We start from the raw sequence: 18341 nt of genomic DNA on the forward strand, positions 1-18341 counted from the left end.
TTTTCATCATATTTATTATTCTACAAATATATTTTTAAATGCACTGATGTGGTGTTTGCATGCTATGCAAGACGGCACAACATGGAATGTTTATAAGGAGCATCGAATAGGATTGTGATATTTGCACCTGGAAGAGTCGGACACACAGATCCTTAAAAGAAGTAAAGACTCTCTAGCAAGGGCCGTCTTTACCCTGAGTTTAATCTTTACTTTTAGTGAAATGGTTTATGAAAAACCAGTAAGCTGCTCCAGGTGAGGCTCGAACTCACAACCTCAGCATGCCTCAATGCAAGTACTGCTGTATAAGTACCGCGCGCTAACCGATTGCGCCACTGGAGCTCACTGTTCTCATATCTCCCCAGTTGAGCCATCTAGAGCTGACCAAGTAGATACTGGCACTGCTCCCTTATTCACTGTGCAAGGTCGACTCAAATGCTAGCATGTTATCATGACTATTAAAAACTACAGTCCTAATGGAACAGATTTGATAATTCTGCTATATCGTGTGCTCTGTCTATTGAACACCACATACATTTGCCAGTTCTGACACAGTCTAGGAGAAACTTATGATTATTTGTAATTAGCACATAGTAAGAATTTCCTCAAAAATGAAACATAGTCACCTAAGGCAGACGAGGTGGCCGAGTGGTTAAGGCAATGGACTGCTAATCCATTGTGCTCTGCACGCGTGGGTTTGAATCCCACCTTCGTCGGAAAGCCATCAGACATAGTCGCTTCAGGGCCACAGGAACACCCCGCCCCCAACATAACCATCATCCCGCAAATAACACAAAGACACGATTGTTAAGATTGGGAAAATTGGCTGCAGGTTTATTGTTACATACAACATTATGTAATCACGGTGGGTTATCTTACGGGCAATCCAAGGGCAGGCCGCATTCGCGGGACGTATCGTGAGATAGGACTTAAGGGCCTCAACCGGGCAAAAACAGGGATCACCCAGAGGGGCCAGTAGGATAACAGACCCTTTGCCTGCTTGATCAGTTTTGGACCGTCTAAGGGTGATGGACAGGCCTACTTGCACAATTATGTCTGCCACCCCTAAAGCGTCCCCAGACAAATCTGCCTTGGAGCGTGCCACCAGCTCGCTGCTCCGGAACGCCCCGAAGAACGCTAGGCTGAAGGCCGCTGAAAAGAGGGCAGCCTCAAAATGCGAGTGCACCACCGACTGCAGGACCGCCACCATAGCCTTCAGGGTGGAGAACTCGATAGGGGACCTGGTGTCGGGGTTCCTGGGTTCTTCTCGTGCCCACCCCTTCAAAGCTGCCTTAATTACAAAAGACTTAGTCGGATCGCCTACCCCTCTCAACCTGGCATCGTGACTGATAGCCGCCAAGTGTCCGCAAACCCAGGAGTGTGTTTTACCCTGCTTTTTGGCCCACACCACAAACGCTTGTACCCTGGCATCCAGCGGCAAGAGGGACAAACTCAATTCGACAGTAGCATTCCGAAAATTGGCCAAATGACTAGCATAGCGCTTTCTAGTACCTGGGGCTAAGGACCTCTCCCCTAAATCCCTCAGTTCTCGCTCCACTTCAAGATTCGCCAAAGTCCTGGTGCGAAGGGGGTCATCTCTGTTCTCGCTTGGGGGCACGCCGCCCGGAAACGGTCCCACTGAAAACGAGAAAGAGCGTCAGCCGCGACATTACTGACCCCCGCTATGTGCCTAGCCCTGAATTCCAGATTGCATCGCAGGCTCCTGTTGGCCAATTCCCTTAGTAAGCATAGAACCAACGGGCAGCTAGCAGTTAGACCATTGATCGCTTGCACAACTGCCATGTTATCCGACCAGAAAAGGACATTCCTGTTGGACAACGGGGCCGGCCACAGATGCAACGCTACCACAATTGGGAAGAGCTCCAGGACTGTTATGTTCGAAGTGATACCCCGCTTACGCCAAGCATTCGGCCACTCCTGCGCGCACCACAAGTCACCTAGGATTGCCCCAAAACCTTCTCTGCCAGAGGCATCCGTGAACATGCTGAGTTCGGGGCTGTCAACCCATGGTGACCTCCAGATGACAGTCCCGTTAAAGTCCGACAAAAACTCCACCCACATTAGCAGATCTTTCTTCAAGCCAGCAGAAAGCTTTACAAAATGATGACGCTTGACTACCTTAGCTGTGGCCCTGGCTAATCTCCGAGCAAACACTCGTCCCACAGGAATGACTCTGGCAGCAAAGTTGAGTTTGCCCAGGAGACTCTGGATGACCCCCAACGTAGCCCTGTCCTTCCCTAGCAAGTCTTGAATGTCCCGTTTCAGATCCTGCACTTTCTCAGGAGGAAGTCTAGACACTCCCTTTACTGTATCTAATTCTATGCCAAGGAAAGTTAGGATCTGCGCAGGGCCCTCGGTCTTACCCGGCGCCAAAGGAACGCCCAGGTTTCCTGCCAAGGCAATGAAGGCATCCAGGCCCTCCCTACATTCCTGAGTGCCCTCACTACCAATGAAAAGGAAGTCGTCAAGGTAATGGGTCACAGCCGTGACACCATACTTCCAGGAGAGAGCCCATTGCAAGAAGGTACTAAATGCCTCAAAGAAAGCGCACGACACCGCGCAACCCATGGGCATGCACTTATCAAAGTAGTAACCCCCTTGCCACTTGAAGCCCAAGAGATGCTGACTATCTGGGTGCACGGGCAGGAGTCGAAAAGCCGCTTCAATATCTGCCTTCGCAAGCCAGGCCCCTTTCCCCGCTCTCCTCACTAAGTCTATTGCCATGTCCAGGGAACAGTATGAAACTGAGCAAACGCCCTCAGCAAGCCAGGATTTCACAGAATTGCCCTCTGGGAAGGAAAGATTGTGGATAAGCCTAAAAGCCCCCGGCTCCTTTTTTGGTACCACCCCCAGCGGGGACACCACGAAATTCTGGAGTGGAGGAGAAGGGAAAGGGCCTGCCACCCTCCCCAAGGACACTTCCTTGATTATTTTCTTACCTACCACCTCAGGGAGGTCCCTGACTGACTTCTGATTCTCGGCATCCCTAGAGACCATCGGGCCCTGGTAAGGGATGGTGAAGCCTTCAAGAAAACCGCCCGCCAGAATAGTCTTGTCTTTATCATTAGGATAGGATCTTAGTAAGGGCAGAAGGTTAGCAAGGACCACGGGTGAAGGGCCTTTGGAGTGGCCTGAAGAAACCCCACTAAGGACAGGACAAATAGCATCAAAACCACTATGCAGGGAGGAGGTTGTTAGGGGGGGTGCCAGGAGGCGGGAGCAGGGGGGCAATGACTGCAAACAGATATTACTTGTCTTTGCTGGTAGTGCTTGCAGAATCTCGCTTGTCGCATGCTGACCCGGGGTGTGGCCCACTGCACTTACTGCATACGTGAGTGAACCGGCATGCCTTACCCCAGGTACAATTACCTGCGTTGAACAACCTACATGTGGCTGTGAACCCTTTTCTGCTAGTCTGTCTGTTTCCCCCCCGCCGCGCCCCCCCCGAAAGGACTGCTTGAAATTGCCTTTGTTCTCTGACTGCTGTACCTTATTTGTCTCGGATTTCTTATCCTGTGTACCCACTTTAGCACCGCCTTCCAATTTGCCCTTACCCATATATTGCACCCACAGTCTCACCTCAATCTGGTCCCATTCCAATTCGGGACAGACAGCCATCTTCATGCGAAACTCACAGTCATACCTGTACCACCCCAAACCCGTGGTAGACTCAGCTTCGTCAGTGATCACACTCGCATACTGAAAAAGACCCTGCGCCTGCTCACGGAAGCGCTCCGTTATTACTGCTGCTAACATGGAGAACGCTTGCCTCCAATTCTTGATGGTCTTTTCAGGCCAAGCCTGGAAACGGACTTTCTTTTCCTCGTCCTTGGCACTCACTTTCCTGATATCAAACCCATGGACGCCCAACATAAGGAAGGAGAAGATATCCACAAATTCCCTACGCCATATGCATTCTTTTGCTGCCAGCGGGACCTGCCAAGCCAGGGAACACTTGCCCGATAACAAGTGTGGTCATCTTAACTGCTGGTGCGGGGATGGCTGACGCGACAACGGGGACTTGAGGAAGCGCCGGAGCAGCGGGGAGCGCGGCTAACACTGAGGGCACATGCGAAACTGGTACCAGCGCCGGGGCAGGGGATAGCGCTACCACGGAATTTGCAGGGGAACTCTCAGGCGCTGTGTTGCTTTCCTACCCTAGGACCAGAGGACCGCCCCACACTTGGGCTAGCAGAGCGTCCGCTGAAGCAGTGGGCGTAGGGGCTAAGAGTTGTGGCACCACTTCAGAGGGACCTGCCGGTGTGCAAAGCTGAGAAGAAGCGGACAGCAAACTTGCTCTGACCTCAGACATGAAAACGGAGAGGGAATCAGTGAGCTTACCCAGGTCCTCTTTGGTGGCAAAGTCTGCAGCGGAACCCCCTGGGCGAGGGAGTATGGGTGTGCTATTCACGATCGCCACCGGGGGGGAGGCGGGGGCATGCACAATAACATTCCTGGCCAGCTATATGGCCCTAGTTTTCTGTGGAGGCTCCGCTGGAAAGTCTTTTACTGTTGGTTTCTTAGCCCGTTTGGACCTGGTAAGAGTCTCTTCCACAATGTCATGCACAGGTGCAGGGGGTGCTGTGGCTCTGGGGGGGTTGGCCGTCAAAAGTTCGCTAGCCCACGCAACTCCATTTGCTTTGATCAAATCCATCAACGCCTTCAGCTGTGCATCCTGCGAGGGACCTAACCCTGAGTCATCGACCTGTGACGTCTGCGAAAATAGTGGGGGGGGACCCTTGGCTCTCCATGCCTATCTATGGCTCTTCCTCTGAAAGAGAAATAGCTGTAAGCGCCAAATCGAAATAGCGAAAATTACAGACGGTAGAAATAGCTGTAAGCGCCAAATCGAAATAGCGAAAATTACAGACGGTAACGTAGCGCACCGCCGAGTACCAGGTGAAACGGGCACTCCGAAAACAGCAACCCCCCAGATACATTTTATTGCGTTACCGGCGTAACTGCGTGACTACCTACCTCCGTCACTTTGCCGATGCCGAAGGATGCGACGACCTGGAGGAACGCGTCAAGAGGGAGGGCCTGAAACGCACAGGAACGCACAATTGGCAAGAGCAAAGCAACATGTTATTGCGCACGAATGTCCCCCACAACGGTACTACCGCGCCAAATGCCTACCACACTCTGCCAGCCTCCACGCACCACGTGTTGCGAATGGCTGCCAAGGCGCGAAACGCCAGCGTTTATCACATTACCATGCGCTAAAATGGCTAACTTGGGCTGGTCAGATCCGAAAGGCACGCGAGGACTGGCACAAATACTTGTGTAATGAGAGAAGAACCCTAAGGAACAAGACTAGCTTGCGCCAGCCCTATGGCACAAATCACTCACGTGGTAATCCTGACAAACATTGCAGAGTAACACAAGATACACACATGGTGCCTGATCTGCTAAAAGTCCCAAAAGTCATGAAAATCGACCACATACATATAGATGCTTGAACAGATTTTTTGCGCGCACATACACACATATAGCACGTGATATACATAGCAGGCTGATACTATGCATTGGATCCCGCATCTGAGCAAGAGGAATGAGGTATGCCCGCCCGTGTGCGTTCTAGGCACACATACATATTGCACGAGAAAACCTTGTAAGTATGTACATACATACGCTCCCGCATCTGTGCATGTTGAAAAACCTCGTAAGCATGTACGTACATATGCTCCCGCATCTGTGCATGTGGACATAAAGAACGCCCGCCAAAAAGCGCTATACACATTTCCCCATCTGAAGCCCCCGGTGAAACATGGAGCCCTCGGCACATGTGCGCGACATAGAACAATGCAGGCATGAATAGACCCTCGCAGAAAACATAGCGTCATCAAGAAACATAATATCCAAACATTATAAGCATGTGCACACAAAACATTAGCGCGTCTGAAACCGCCAAACCTTTTAAGCATGTACATACATAACATTAGCGCGCCTGAAACCGCTGCGCCAAGCAAATTGAACAACGCGCAAATGATGGAAGGAGGGGACTGCACGGCCTCCAGCACCCCGCCTAACGCCCGGGGACGGTGCAGGCCGCGACACATTCCTTGAATACCTGCCCTCCTACCTAACGGCGGGTCCCAACAACAGGGACACCAAACAACATCGGGACTGGGAGGGCCGAGAGCGGGCCCCTTCCGCACCCGCCAAGGGGGCCCAACGCTTGGCCACGCGGCCCCCGCCCGGGTCTGCGGACAACAACATTGGGCCTGGGAGGGCCGAAAACGGGCCCCTTCCGCACCCGCCAAGGACCAGGGGGCCCAACGCTTGGCCACGCGGCCCCCGCTCGAGTCAGCGGACAGTGAGGCTGCCTCCGCTCGCAGCCTCACGGACACCAGAGATGCGGAGCATGCAGAACGCACACCCACCCGGCCCATGGACACGGCCCTCCAGTACTCCTCAGAAAGCTCGGAAACAACTCGGAACAAAGGAATAGCCGGGCGGGCCGGCGCCTCCCGGACCACAGCCGAGGCCCGGACCCTGACCCAGAAGCACGTGGCCCCAGCCGAAGTCTGCGGGCACAAAGGGGCTGCCGCCCTCGGAGCCGCCAGGACCACGGAGATGCGGAGCGTGGCGGCAACGCACCCCCGTCCAAGGCCGCAAACCCGCCTACAAACCCCCACCTCCACAGCGGCCCGACGCTAAGCGGGCCGCCTGGCCAAAACTCAGAACCTCCGCAGGGAGGGAGTAGGCGGAGGGGGGGTAATGCCCGAAGGCAGCCCGTAGGACACTCACCGAAGAAAAAGAGTGTCCTGAAGTGTCCACGCGACATCCGGGGCGGCAAAGAGACCACTGAGGTGGCAAGAGGGAGAGATATACCCTCTTCCTACCTGCTGCCCCCCGGACGTGCGTCACTGGTCTGCCCACCTCCACCAGGCAACTCTGCCCTGAGGGGGGGTGGCTGACCCTTGCTGGCTAGGGGCGGGGCGGCCCTCCACGACTAAGGGCCCGCCCTCCTGATGGCCACCGGGTGGCCTCGGGCAGGCGCACTCTTTTGAAGGTGGGCATATCTCGTAGTACAATTACACTCTCTTTCAAGACACAGCCATAATCCACTAGAAGGGCCCAACTGACTATTCCATTTTGGCAATTATGTCAAATTAAGGGAAGTGTTTTGTGCTTAATTGAAATTATATCTTTCATGAAGTGTCAAGAGGATTGCCTTTCCCTCACTCCTGGCCTTCTAACCAGTTTGGATAGATAGACTGATAAGAAAGCAGCTCTTACTCCTAAAGTTTCAGCCATCTCAAGTGTATGACTGTTGACATATGTCTGCCCCACAGAGACAGATCACTTCTAATAAGTGAGTTCTCTATCTGTCACTGATTGCGGACATACTAACTAGAGCTATCAGTATGGTCATAAATGTGAATACTCTTATGTTCTCAAATCAAAATGGAGTTTTCCTACTTCCAAGAAAAGTGTCTTAAGCATGCTCTTCAATTTGTGCACGCATGTAGACATTCAAATGCAACTGCATTTCCATACAGAGTCTCAAAATCATAGATATCTTCATACCGCAGTAAGAATACATGAAGCGATTTACATACTGCAGGCAGGCTGGCCTTGTAGCTCAGTGGCAGAGCACTGGTCTTGTAAACCAGGGTTCATGAGTTCAAGCCTCATCAGGGCCTTTTTATATGTGAGTTTCTGTATGTTGTTTCCAAGTCATTCTTTCTAGGAGTCAAACCTTGTCTTAAGTTTGCTTATTGACAAGCTTCCCTTTCCTGCTTTCATGGTATCAAGAAGACTTCATGAAAACCATTGAACCATAAACTATTGCCTCACCCCTTCCGATCGCCTGACGAACGCCTGACAAATCCCATTCTCACCCCGCCGGGCAAAGCCAAATAAGCCATGCATATTTGAAGTTCCTTTGAAAGTCAGAGCGAAGACTATGACCTCTGTTCCGACTGAGTCTGCATCCACAGAAAGGATGAAATAAGGATCTAGAAATTTCACCAAGGAGATGTGAACTTCATCCCCCTTAAAATACTTTTCCTCCCAGATGCCCCGGCTCTTAGTCAAATGAGGTTAATCTTCAAAACCCCACCCCCACTAACCATAAATATCCGACTCTCCTGCTGTCCATTCAAATGATACAAGGTATCTTGTACATAGAGAGAATGTGAGAAAAAGCAGAATCCCTTCATAGATTTGGTGACCTTGGAAGGGTCGGCTGGATAAAGAAGTGAACCTGATTTCGGGAAAAGGAGTATCGTGATGGGGGATGAGGAAAAGAGAACATGGACCACATTCACAAGTTAGAGAAATAAATGTAATAGGTTGAATGGTTTTAAAAAGTTAACTTTGAGCACGAATTGTGTTTTTTAAACTGCAAAAAATAAAAAAAATCAATGTGGGATTGGAGGCACAATCTGAGCAGAAAGCACCATAAGCTGCCATGGTGCAACTCTTATGTTGACTAGAAACATTAATATGATGACGCTCTTCTTTTGATATGTCTTTCAGTTAAATTGTATTGTAAGTAGCTGATACAGCACTGTTCGCAGCTCCTCAGTATATGGTTATCCCGTGACAACAATGTTTTCATCATATTTATTATTCTACAAATGTATTTTTAAATGCACTGATGTGGTGTTTGCATGCTATGCAAGACGGCACAACATGGAATGTTTATACGTAGCATCGAATAGGATTGTGATATTTGCACCTGGAAGAGTCGGACACACAGATCCTGAAAAGAAGTAAAGACTCTCTAGCAAGGGCCGTCTTTACCCTGAGTTTAATCTTTACTTTTAGTGAAATGGTTTATGAAAAACCAGTAAGCTGCTCCAGGTGAGGCTCGAACTCGCAAACTCGGCATGCCTCAATGCAAGCACTGCTGTATAAGTACCGCGCGTTAACCGATTGCGCCACTGGAGCTTACTGTTCTCATATCTCCCCAGTTGTGCCATCTAGATCTGACCAAGTAGATACTGGCACTGCTCCCTTATTCACTGTGCAAGATCGACTCACATGCTAGCATGTTATCATGACTATTAAAAACTACAGTCCTAATGGAACAGATTTGATAATTCTGCTATATCATGTGCTCTGTCTATTGAACACCACATACATTTGCCAGTTCTGACACAGTCTAGGAGAAACTTATGATTATTTGTAATTAGCACATAGTAAGAATTTCCTAAAAAATTAAACATAGTCACCTAAGGCAGACGAGGTGGCCGAGTGGTTAAGGCGATGGACTGCTAATCCATTGTGCTCTGCACGCGTGGGTTCGAATCCCATCGAATCGTCGGAACGCCATCAGGCGCTCTTTTGAAGGTGGGCATGTCTCGTAGTACAATTACACTCTCTTTCAAGACACAGCCATAATCCACTAGAAGAGCCCAACTGACTATTCCATTTTGGCAATTATGTCAAATTAAGGGAAGTGTTTTGAGCTTAATTGAAATTAGATCTTTCATGAAGTGTCCAGAGGATTGCCTTTCCCTCACTCCTGGCCTTCTAACCAGTTTGGATAGCTAGACTGATAAGAAAGCAGCTCTTACTCCTAAAGTTTCAGCCATCTCAAGTGTATGACTGTTGACATATGTCTGCCCCACAGAGACAGATCACTTCTAATAAGTGAGTTCTCTATCTGTCACTGATTGCGGACATACTAACTAGAGCTATCAGTATGGTCATAAATGTGAATACTCTTATGTTCTCAAATCAAAATGGAGTTTTTCCTACTTCCAAGAAAAGTGTCTTAAGCATGCTCTTCAATTTGTGCACGCATGTAGACATTCAAATGCAACTGCATTTCCATACAGAGTCTCAAAATCATAGATATCTTCATACCGCAGTAAGAATACTTGAAGCGATTTACATATTGCAGGCTGGCTGGCCTTGTAGCTCAGTGGCAGAGCACTGGTCTTGTAAACCAGGGGTCATGAGTTCAAGCCTCATCAGGGCCTTTTTATATGTGAGTTTCTGTATGTTGTTTCCAAGTCATTCTTTCTAGGAGTCACACCTTGTCTTAAGTTTGCTTATTGACAAGCTTCCCTTTCCTGCTTTCATAGTATCAAGAAGACTTCATGAAAACCATTGAACCATAAACTATTGCCTCACCCCTTCCGATCGCCTGACGAACGCCTGACAAACCCCATTCTCACCCCACCGGGCAAGCCCTGATGGGCAAAGCCAAATAAGCCATGCATATTTGAAGTTCCTTTGAAAGTCAGAGCGAAGACTATGACCTCTGTTCCGACTGAGTCTGCATCCACAGAAAGGATGAAATAAGGATCTAGAAATTTCACCAAGGAGATATGAACTTCATCCCCCTTAAAATACTTTCCCTCCCAGATGCCCCGGCTCTTAGTCAAATGAGGTTAATCTTCAAAACCCCACCCCCACTAACCATAAATATCCGACTCTCCTGCTGTCCATTCAAATGATACAAGGTATCTTGTACATAGAGAGAATGTGAGAAAAAGCAGAATCGCTTCATAGATTTGGTGACCTTGGATGGGTGGGCTGGATAAAGAAGTGAACCTGATTTCAAGAAAAGGAGTATCGTGATGGAGAGGAGGAAAAGAGAACATGGACCACATTCACAAGTTAGAGAAATAAATATAATAGGTTGAATGGTTTTAAAAAGTTAACTTTGAGCATGAATTGTTTTTTTAAACTGCAAAGAATTAAAAAATCAATGTGGGATTGGAGGCACAATCTGAGCAGAAAGCACCATAAGCTGCTATGGTGCAACTCTTATGTTGACTAGAAACATTAATATGATGACGCTCTTCTTTTGATATGTCTTTCAGTTAAATTGTATTGTAAGTAGCTGATACAGCACTGTTTGCAGCTCCTCAGTATATGGTTATCCCGTGACAACAATGTTTTCATCATATTTATTATTCTACAAATGTATTTTTAAAAGCACTGATGTGGTGTTTGCATGCTATGCAAGACGGCACAACATGGAATGTTTATAAGGAGCATCGAATAGGATTGTGATATTTGCAACTGGAAGGGTCGGACACACAGATCCTTAAAAGAAGTAAAGACTCTCTAGCAAGGGCCGTCTTTACCCTGAGTTTAATCTTCACTTTTAGTGAAATGGTTTATGAACAACCAGTAAGCTGCTCCAGGTGAGGCTCGAACTCACAACCTCGGCATGCCTCAATGCAAGTACTGCTGTATAAGTACCGCGCGCTAACCGATTGCGCCACTGGAGCTCACTGTTCTCATATCTCCCCAGTTGAGCCATCTAGATCTGACCAAGTAGATACTGGCACTGCTCCATTATTCACTGTGCAAGGTCGACTCAAATGCTAGCATGTTATCATGACTATTAAAAACGACAGTCCTAATGGAACAGATTTGATAATTCTGCTATATCATGTGCTCTGTCTATTGAACACCACATACATTTGCCAGTTCTGACACAGTCTAGGAGAAACTTATGATTATTTGTAATTAGCACATAGTAAGAATTTCCTAAAAAATTAAACATGGTCACCTAAGGCAGACGAGGTGGCCGAGTGGTTAAGGCGATGGACTGCTAATCCATTGTGCTCTGCACGCGTGGGTTCGAATCCCACCTTCGTCGGAACGCCATCAGACGCTCTTTTGAAGGTGGGCATGTCTCGTAGTACAATTACACTCTCTTTCAAGACACAGCCATAATCCACTAGAAGGGCCCAACTGACTATTCCATTTTGGCAATTATGTCAAATTAAGGGAAGTGTTTTGAGCTTAATTGAAATTAGATCTTTCATGAAGTGTCCAGAGGATTGCCTTTCCCTCACTCCTGGCCTTCTAACCAGTTTGGATAGATAGACTGATAAGAAAGCAGCTCTTACTCCTAAAGTTTCAGCCATCTCAAGTGTATGACTGTTGACATATGTCTGTCCCACAGAGACAGATCACTTCTAATAAGTGAGTTCTCTATCTGTCACTGATTGCGGACATACTAACTAGAGCTATCAGTATGGTCATAAATGTGAATACTCTTATGTTCTCAAATCAAAATGGAGTTTTTCCTACTTCCAAGAAAAGTGTCTTAAGCATGCTCTTCAATTTGTGCACGCATGTAGACATTCAAATGCAACTGCATTTCCATACAGAGTCTCAAAATCATAGATATCTTCATACCGCAGTAAGAATACATGAAGCGATTTACATACTGCAAGCAGGCTGGCCTTGTAGCTCAGTGGCAGAGCACTGGTCTTGTAAACCAGGGGTCATGAGTTCAAGCCTCATTAGGGCCTTTTTATATGTGAGTTTCTGTATGTTGTTTCCAAGACATTCTTTCTAGGAGTCACACCTTGTCTTAGGTTTGCTTATTGACAAGCTTCCCTTTCCTGCTTTCATCGTATCAAGAAGACTTCATGAAAACCATTGAACCATAAACTATTGCCTCACCCCTTCCGATCGCCTGACGAACGCCTGACAAACGCCATTCTCACCCCGCCGGGCAAAGCCAAATAAGCCAAGCATATTTGAAGTTCCTTTGAAAGTCAGAGCGAGGACTATGACCTCTGTTCCGACTGAGTCTGCATCCACAGAAAGGATGAAATAAGGATCTAGAAATTTCACCAAGGAGATGTGAACTTCATCCCCCTTAAAATACTTTTCCTCCCAGATGCCCCGGCTCTTAGTCAAATGAGGTTAATCTTCAAAACCCCACCCCCACTAACCATAAATATCCAACTCTCCTGCTGTCCATTCAAATGATACAAGCTATCTTGTACATAGAGAGAATGTGAGGAAAAGCAGAATCGCTTCATAGATTTGGTGACCTTGGAAGGGTCGGCTGGTTAAAAAAGTGAACCTGATTTCGGGAAAAGGAGTATCGTGATGGGGATGAGGAAAAGAGAACATGGACCACATTCACAAGTTAGAGAAATAAATGTAATAGGTTGAATGGTTTTAAAAAGTTAACTTTGAGCATGAATTGTGTTTTTTAAACTGCAAAGAATTAAAAAATCAATGTGGGATTGGAGGCACAATCTGAGCAGAAAGCACCATAAGCTGCTATGGTGCAACTCTTATGTTGACTAGAAACATTAATATGATGACGCTCTTCTTTTGATATGTCTTTCAGTTAAATTGTATTGTAAGTAGCTGATACAGCACTGTTTGCAGCTCCTCAGTATATGGTTATCCCGTGACAACAATGTTTTCATCATATTTATTATTCTACAACTGTATTTTTAAATGCACTGATGTGGTGTTTGCATGCTATGCAAGACGGCACATCATGAAATGTTTATAAGGAGCATCGAATAGTATTGTGATATTTGCACCTGGAAGAGTCGGACACGCAGATCCTGAAAAGAAGTAAAGACTCTTTAGCAAGGGCCGTCTTTACCCTGAGTTTAATCTTTACTTTTAGTGAAATGGTTTATGAAAAACCAGTATGCTGCTCCAGGTGAGGCTCGAACTCACAACCTTGGCATGCCTCAATGCAAGTACTGCTGTATAAGTACCATGCGCTAACCGATTGCGCCACTGGAGCTCACTGTTCTCATATCTCCCCAGTTGAGCCATCTAGAGCTGACCAAGTAGATACTGGCACTGCTCCCTTATTCACTGTGCAAGATCGACTCACATGCTAGCATGTTATCATGACTATTAAAAACTACAGTCCTAATGGAACAGATTTGATAATTCTGCTATATCATGTGCTCTGTCTATTGAACACCACATACATTTGCCAGTTCTGACACAGTCTAGGAGAAACTTATGATTATTTGTAATTAGCACATGGTAATAATTTCCTAAAAAATGAAACATAGTCACCTAAGGCAGACGAGGTGGCCGAGTGGTTAAGGCGATGGACTGCTAATCCATTGTGCTCTGCACGCGTGGGTTCGAGTCCCACCTTCGTCGGAACGCCATCAGACACTCTTTTGAAGGTGGGCATGTCTCGTAGTACAATTACTCTCTCTTTCAAGACACAGCCATAATCCATTAGAAGGGCCCAACTGACTATTCCATTTTGGCAATTATGTCAAATTAAGGGAAGTGTTTTGTGCTTAATTGAAATTAGATCTTTCATGAAGTGTCCAGAGGATTGCCTTTCCCTCACTCCTGGCCTTCTAACCAGTTTGGATAGATAGACTGATAAGAAAGCAGCTCTTACTCCTAAAGTTTCAGCCATCTCAAGTGTATGACTGTTGACATATGTCTGCCCCACAGAGACAGATCACTTCTAATAAGTGAGTTCTCTATCTGTCACTGATTGCGGACATACTAACTAGAGCTATCAGTATGGTCATAAATGTGAATACTCTTATGTTCTCAAATCAAAATGGAGTTTTTCCTACTTCCAAGAAAAGTGTCTTAAGCATGCTCTTCAATTTGTGCACGCATGTAGACATTCAAATGCAACTGCATTTCCATACAGAGTCTCAAAATCATAGATATCTTCATACCGCAGTAAGAATACATGAAGCGATTTACATACTGCAGGCAGGCTGGCCTTGTAGCTCAGTGGCAGAGCACTGGTCTTGTAAACCAGGGGTCATGAGTTCAAGCCTCATCAGGGCCTTTTTATATGTGAGTTTCTGTATGTTGTTTTCAAGTCATTCTTTCTAGGAGTCACACCTTGTCTTAAGTTTGCTTATTGACAAGCTTCCCTTTCCTGCTTTCATCGTATCAAGAAGACTTCATGAAAACCATTGAACCATAAACTATTGCCTCACCCCTTCCGATCACCTGACGAACGCCTGACAAACGCCATTCTCACCCCGCCGGGCAAAGCCAAATAAGCCATGCGTATTTGTAGTTCCTTTGAAAGTCAGAGAGAGGACTATTGTGGAATTTTAGTTCGTGTATTGAACATCATCTACGCCATCTTGCAGACTCACTATGAGCATACACGACAGCCATTTTAGGTACCATGGTCTCCCTGTTCACGATCGCCCGTCAGCACACTTCCCTGAACTTTGCGAGCCTTCCCCGTGCACCCTGGCTGCCCCTGCACTCACATGCACAAGTCATGAACCCTCCCCTCCCATGACTCTGTCTCAGGGAATCGCACCCCGCGCCTGACCAACACCTCCTTTCCGTCCATGAATACCCCTCCTTTGATGACCCCTTCCTCTGAGCCCGACTGCCTGTACGAACCACTGGTCATCCCTTAGCCTGAGGCAGAACACTCGGCTACGTGATAGCCCCCTCCCAATCACATGACTACTGTTGTTATGTGTTGGAATGGGCCGGAACTGGGGGGGTACCGGGGATGTCATCCTCATGCTTCACAATGTCTTTGTTGTAATAAAGAGCGTTCACATGTCTTAAACCAGGGTATAAAAGACCAGGTCTCAGAGAGGTTGAGAGGGCACCTCGAGACGATACCTTGTTGTCTGATCTGATGTGTTCTACTCCGTTGGAATAAACTTGTTTCCTGTCTTCCTGTCTCCAGCGCCTGCCTCTTTATTGGATAACTTCATATGGTATTAGAGGCGTTTAACTCCGGGCAAATTTAACTTAGGAAACATCTACTGAAATCGCCTGACCATTTTGAATTGATCTTTATCAATTGGCGCCCAACGTGGGGCCCATCAGCGACACGTGGATCCAGTGGGAGAGGTCCCGACGACAGAGTGAACGACTGCAACGATCGGGAGAGCTCCTGTCCGATAGACCCTCGTCTGACAGCCGATCATCTGAACTTCACTGATTCCGAGCAGACCTCTCCCGAGTGATCTACGGTCCTGACTGGGAACCACCAGGAGTGCCGCGATAGCAACAGAGAGTAGAGGACGATCGGGCGCTGGAAGCGGAAGACGAGAAACTGTCCATGAGGTCCGGGTAAGGTCGTGACACACGACAAATTGCGAAATTGATTGATTGATTGTTGGAAAATACTAGTATTACTTATTGACTGTTTCTGAGAGATTCTCTATTTGCAAACAAACACAGAATCGCCATCCTCTGTTTAGTCTTTGCAGATAGTGAAGGATAGGTAACGCGGACTTTTGTCCCCCATTGTAATCTGCCGTGCCTATTTTTCTCCCCATTGATTGATTGATTGAATCGAGCATTGAATTGTTCGAAGTTGGTTCTCTTAAGGATCTTCTCTGTCCGCAAACGGGGAAGAATAGGAATATTTTCTCTCCCTTTGCCGATAGTGAAGGGTAGGTAACGCAAACCTTTAACACGTCGTGCCTATTTCGTTCCTCATTGATTGATTGTTTGTCCAAACATTGACTGTTTGGAATTGGTTCCTTCTGGAGGTATTCTCTATTTACAAATAACGTAGAATAGAATATTCTGTCCAGTCTTTGTAAATAGTGAAAAGATAGGTAGTGCAGGCTTTTGCCCCCCATTGTAATCCGTCATGCCTATCTTCTCCCCATTGGTTAATAGTTGGGTCAACCCGGACCGCTTATTAGAGATGAACCATCCAGCTCCACTGGAGGGCACCCCTAATAAGGACATGTTTACTAAGCAAGGACTAGTCGCTATAGCTTATAGTAAGTTATGGCATAAATATACAAAAAAGGATCCTGAAAGTCAGTGGCCACTGATAGGTTCTTTTGATGAAAATAAAATAAAAACACTAGAAGCAGCTGTAAAAATAAATAAGGCAACGCCCACTATGCTCGATAGTATTGGCATTTGGCGCAAAGAAGCAGAACATCGAAGGAAAAGAGAAGAAGCAAAAATAGTGAAAGAGTTACGAAAAGCCGCCCACCTGGCCGCAAAAGAACTAGATGAAGAAATAAGAAGAAGAGAGGAAGTTAAGCAAACACAAGAATCAGGACTGGCAGGCCAATGCCCTGTCAGGACCACCTCTACGCTCTACCCGGACATGCCCTCCAAACAGCGGGCAAATGACGAGTTACTGCTCGGTCCTCCAATTATCTACATGCCTCCCCCTTATGCTCCCTGCCAGCCTCTAGCACAACACTCACCAGTTCAGAATGTAGGCGAGGGTGACCCTAGCGCTAGTGCCCCGGCTCTAACGGCCTTCGCACCAGCCGCATTGGTAACAACAGCAGATGAACATGAGACTAGCAGGCACCTAACAGCCAGGCCAAATAGGCTGAGCAAAGATGAGCGGGATGGAATTGACAAGATAGCAAAAACATTGGTAGAACGGAAGGAGAGCGAAGAACATACGATGAATATGCATAATTCACATGCCGGTAGTCACAGACGGCATTTCATTTTACGGTTCAGCTACCACACCCTGAACGCATATGAGGATAGGTACCAGAATAAGGGTCCTGCAAAGCTGACGACTCTATATAGAAGGGTCGATGTTGGAGATGGGACTGAGAGCGATGTGACGGACCTCTTCATGCAAACGCTTGAGGTCTTCCGCCACCTCGCGGAACAGAAACCAGAGGTCAAGATCACAGTCCCTGAGACGATTGAGCCCTCATTAGAAGCAGCCAACACTATGATGCCTATCAGAGAAGCCGCCCCCTACTGGGTTCCCCCAAGAGGTCAGGGAACAAACGATGATATCAACCACGCAGATGCCAAAGGGAGGGTTGTGTACAACTGGGTTTACCAACCATGGGACCGGCAAGATATTTTAACTTTTAGGCAAACCCTTCCCGATTTAAGAAAGAACCCTACAGCATTCTATACCGAACTTGGCACAGCCTTGGGCTCAACCATAATGACTCTATCGGACATTGATTTGTTTTTCGGGTTGTGTCTGCCGGCTGATGTGTGGAAGCAAATCCGGAAAGCCGACCGCACAGATCTGTTCGGACACACCTGGACAAAACTCAATGAACTAGATGGGCAGCGAGAGCCCGGAAAGAAACCTGTAAAAGACATACTAGAACTCCCCGACAAAATAGTGCAGAAACTAAAGACGTTGATCCCAGAAAAGAAAGTAGACTGGTCGGTAGTCACGGCTTGCCGCCAGAAACCTCAGGAGGACGTATCAGAATACTTCTCACGATTTGAAACGGTGTTCTCCGACTACAGTGGCCAAGATATGACCACCGCAACCGGACAACACCTATTCGTGCAAAACTACGTAAAAGGGCTATCGCAAGAGGTTTCCCAAAAGTTACAGACGAGTGAGAGTAGTTGGGGAGCCTCCAAACCTGCAGCTATCCTTCAGATGGCTCAGTATTATGAACACCAAAAGAACGAGAGCGAGAGGGCGAATGAGAAAAAGAAAAAGGACTTAAAGGAACGAGTGATGATTGCTCAATTACATGAAGTGACTACAGGAAGGGAACGGTATAGGGGAAACTACCAGTCGAAAGCCCCTAGGAATTCGGCCCCTAGAGACCGCAACCCCACACCTGGCGCTCCACGAACCGACCTCGATGAGAACCAGTGTGCATTTTGCAAAGAATTTGGACATTGGAAGTCTC

General features: G+C 47.3%; 12 non-coding genes across 12 annotated transcripts; 8 read left to right on the forward strand and 4 right to left on the reverse strand.

The window, feature by feature from the left end:
* Positions 1 to 244: 244 nt before the first annotated feature.
* Positions 245 to 339, reverse strand: TRNAI-UAU (transfer RNA isoleucine (anticodon UAU)). The gene is made up of 2 exons: positions 302 to 339; positions 245 to 280 (listed from the first exon to the last, which is right to left on the reverse strand). It is a non-coding gene; the product is annotated as a tRNA-Ile (tRNA).
* A 292-nt stretch (positions 340 to 631) lies between these two features.
* TRNAS-GCU (transfer RNA serine (anticodon GCU)) lies at positions 632 to 713 on the forward strand. The gene has a single exon. It is a non-coding gene; the product is annotated as a tRNA-Ser (tRNA).
* A 6882-nt stretch (positions 714 to 7595) lies between these two features.
* TRNAT-UGU (transfer RNA threonine (anticodon UGU)) lies at positions 7596 to 7667 on the forward strand. Its single transcript has one exon. It is a non-coding gene; the product is annotated as a tRNA-Thr (tRNA).
* A 1157-nt stretch (positions 7668 to 8824) lies between these two features.
* TRNAI-UAU (transfer RNA isoleucine (anticodon UAU)) lies at positions 8825 to 8919 on the reverse strand. Its single transcript has 2 exons — positions 8882 to 8919; positions 8825 to 8860 (listed from the first exon to the last, which is right to left on the reverse strand). It is a non-coding gene; the product is annotated as a tRNA-Ile (tRNA).
* Positions 8920 to 9211: 292 nt separating this feature from the next.
* On the forward strand, positions 9212 to 9295 carry TRNAS-GCU (transfer RNA serine (anticodon GCU)). Its single transcript has one exon. It is a non-coding gene; the product is annotated as a tRNA-Ser (tRNA).
* A 589-nt stretch (positions 9296 to 9884) lies between these two features.
* Positions 9885 to 9956, forward strand: TRNAT-UGU (transfer RNA threonine (anticodon UGU)). Its single transcript has one exon. It is a non-coding gene; the product is annotated as a tRNA-Thr (tRNA).
* Positions 9957 to 11124: 1168 nt separating this feature from the next.
* TRNAI-UAU (transfer RNA isoleucine (anticodon UAU)) lies at positions 11125 to 11219 on the reverse strand. The gene is made up of 2 exons: positions 11182 to 11219; positions 11125 to 11160 (listed from the first exon to the last, which is right to left on the reverse strand). It is a non-coding gene; the product is annotated as a tRNA-Ile (tRNA).
* Positions 11220 to 11511: 292 nt separating this feature from the next.
* Positions 11512 to 11593, forward strand: TRNAS-GCU (transfer RNA serine (anticodon GCU)). The gene has a single exon. It is a non-coding gene; the product is annotated as a tRNA-Ser (tRNA).
* A 589-nt stretch (positions 11594 to 12182) lies between these two features.
* Positions 12183 to 12254, forward strand: TRNAT-UGU (transfer RNA threonine (anticodon UGU)). The gene has a single exon. It is a non-coding gene; the product is annotated as a tRNA-Thr (tRNA).
* A 1155-nt stretch (positions 12255 to 13409) lies between these two features.
* On the reverse strand, positions 13410 to 13504 carry TRNAI-UAU (transfer RNA isoleucine (anticodon UAU)). Its single transcript has 2 exons — positions 13467 to 13504; positions 13410 to 13445 (listed from the first exon to the last, which is right to left on the reverse strand). It is a non-coding gene; the product is annotated as a tRNA-Ile (tRNA).
* A 292-nt stretch (positions 13505 to 13796) lies between these two features.
* Positions 13797 to 13878, forward strand: TRNAS-GCU (transfer RNA serine (anticodon GCU)). The gene has a single exon. It is a non-coding gene; the product is annotated as a tRNA-Ser (tRNA).
* Positions 13879 to 14467: 589 nt separating this feature from the next.
* Positions 14468 to 14539, forward strand: TRNAT-UGU (transfer RNA threonine (anticodon UGU)). Its single transcript has one exon. It is a non-coding gene; the product is annotated as a tRNA-Thr (tRNA).
* Positions 14540 to 18341: the final 3802 nt, after the last annotated feature.

Source organism: Lissotriton helveticus, chromosome 5_1 (assembly GCF_964261635.1).
Source record: "Lissotriton helveticus chromosome 5_1, aLisHel1.1, whole genome shotgun sequence".
Taxonomy (NCBI): domain Eukaryota; kingdom Metazoa; phylum Chordata; class Amphibia; order Caudata; family Salamandridae; genus Lissotriton; species Lissotriton helveticus.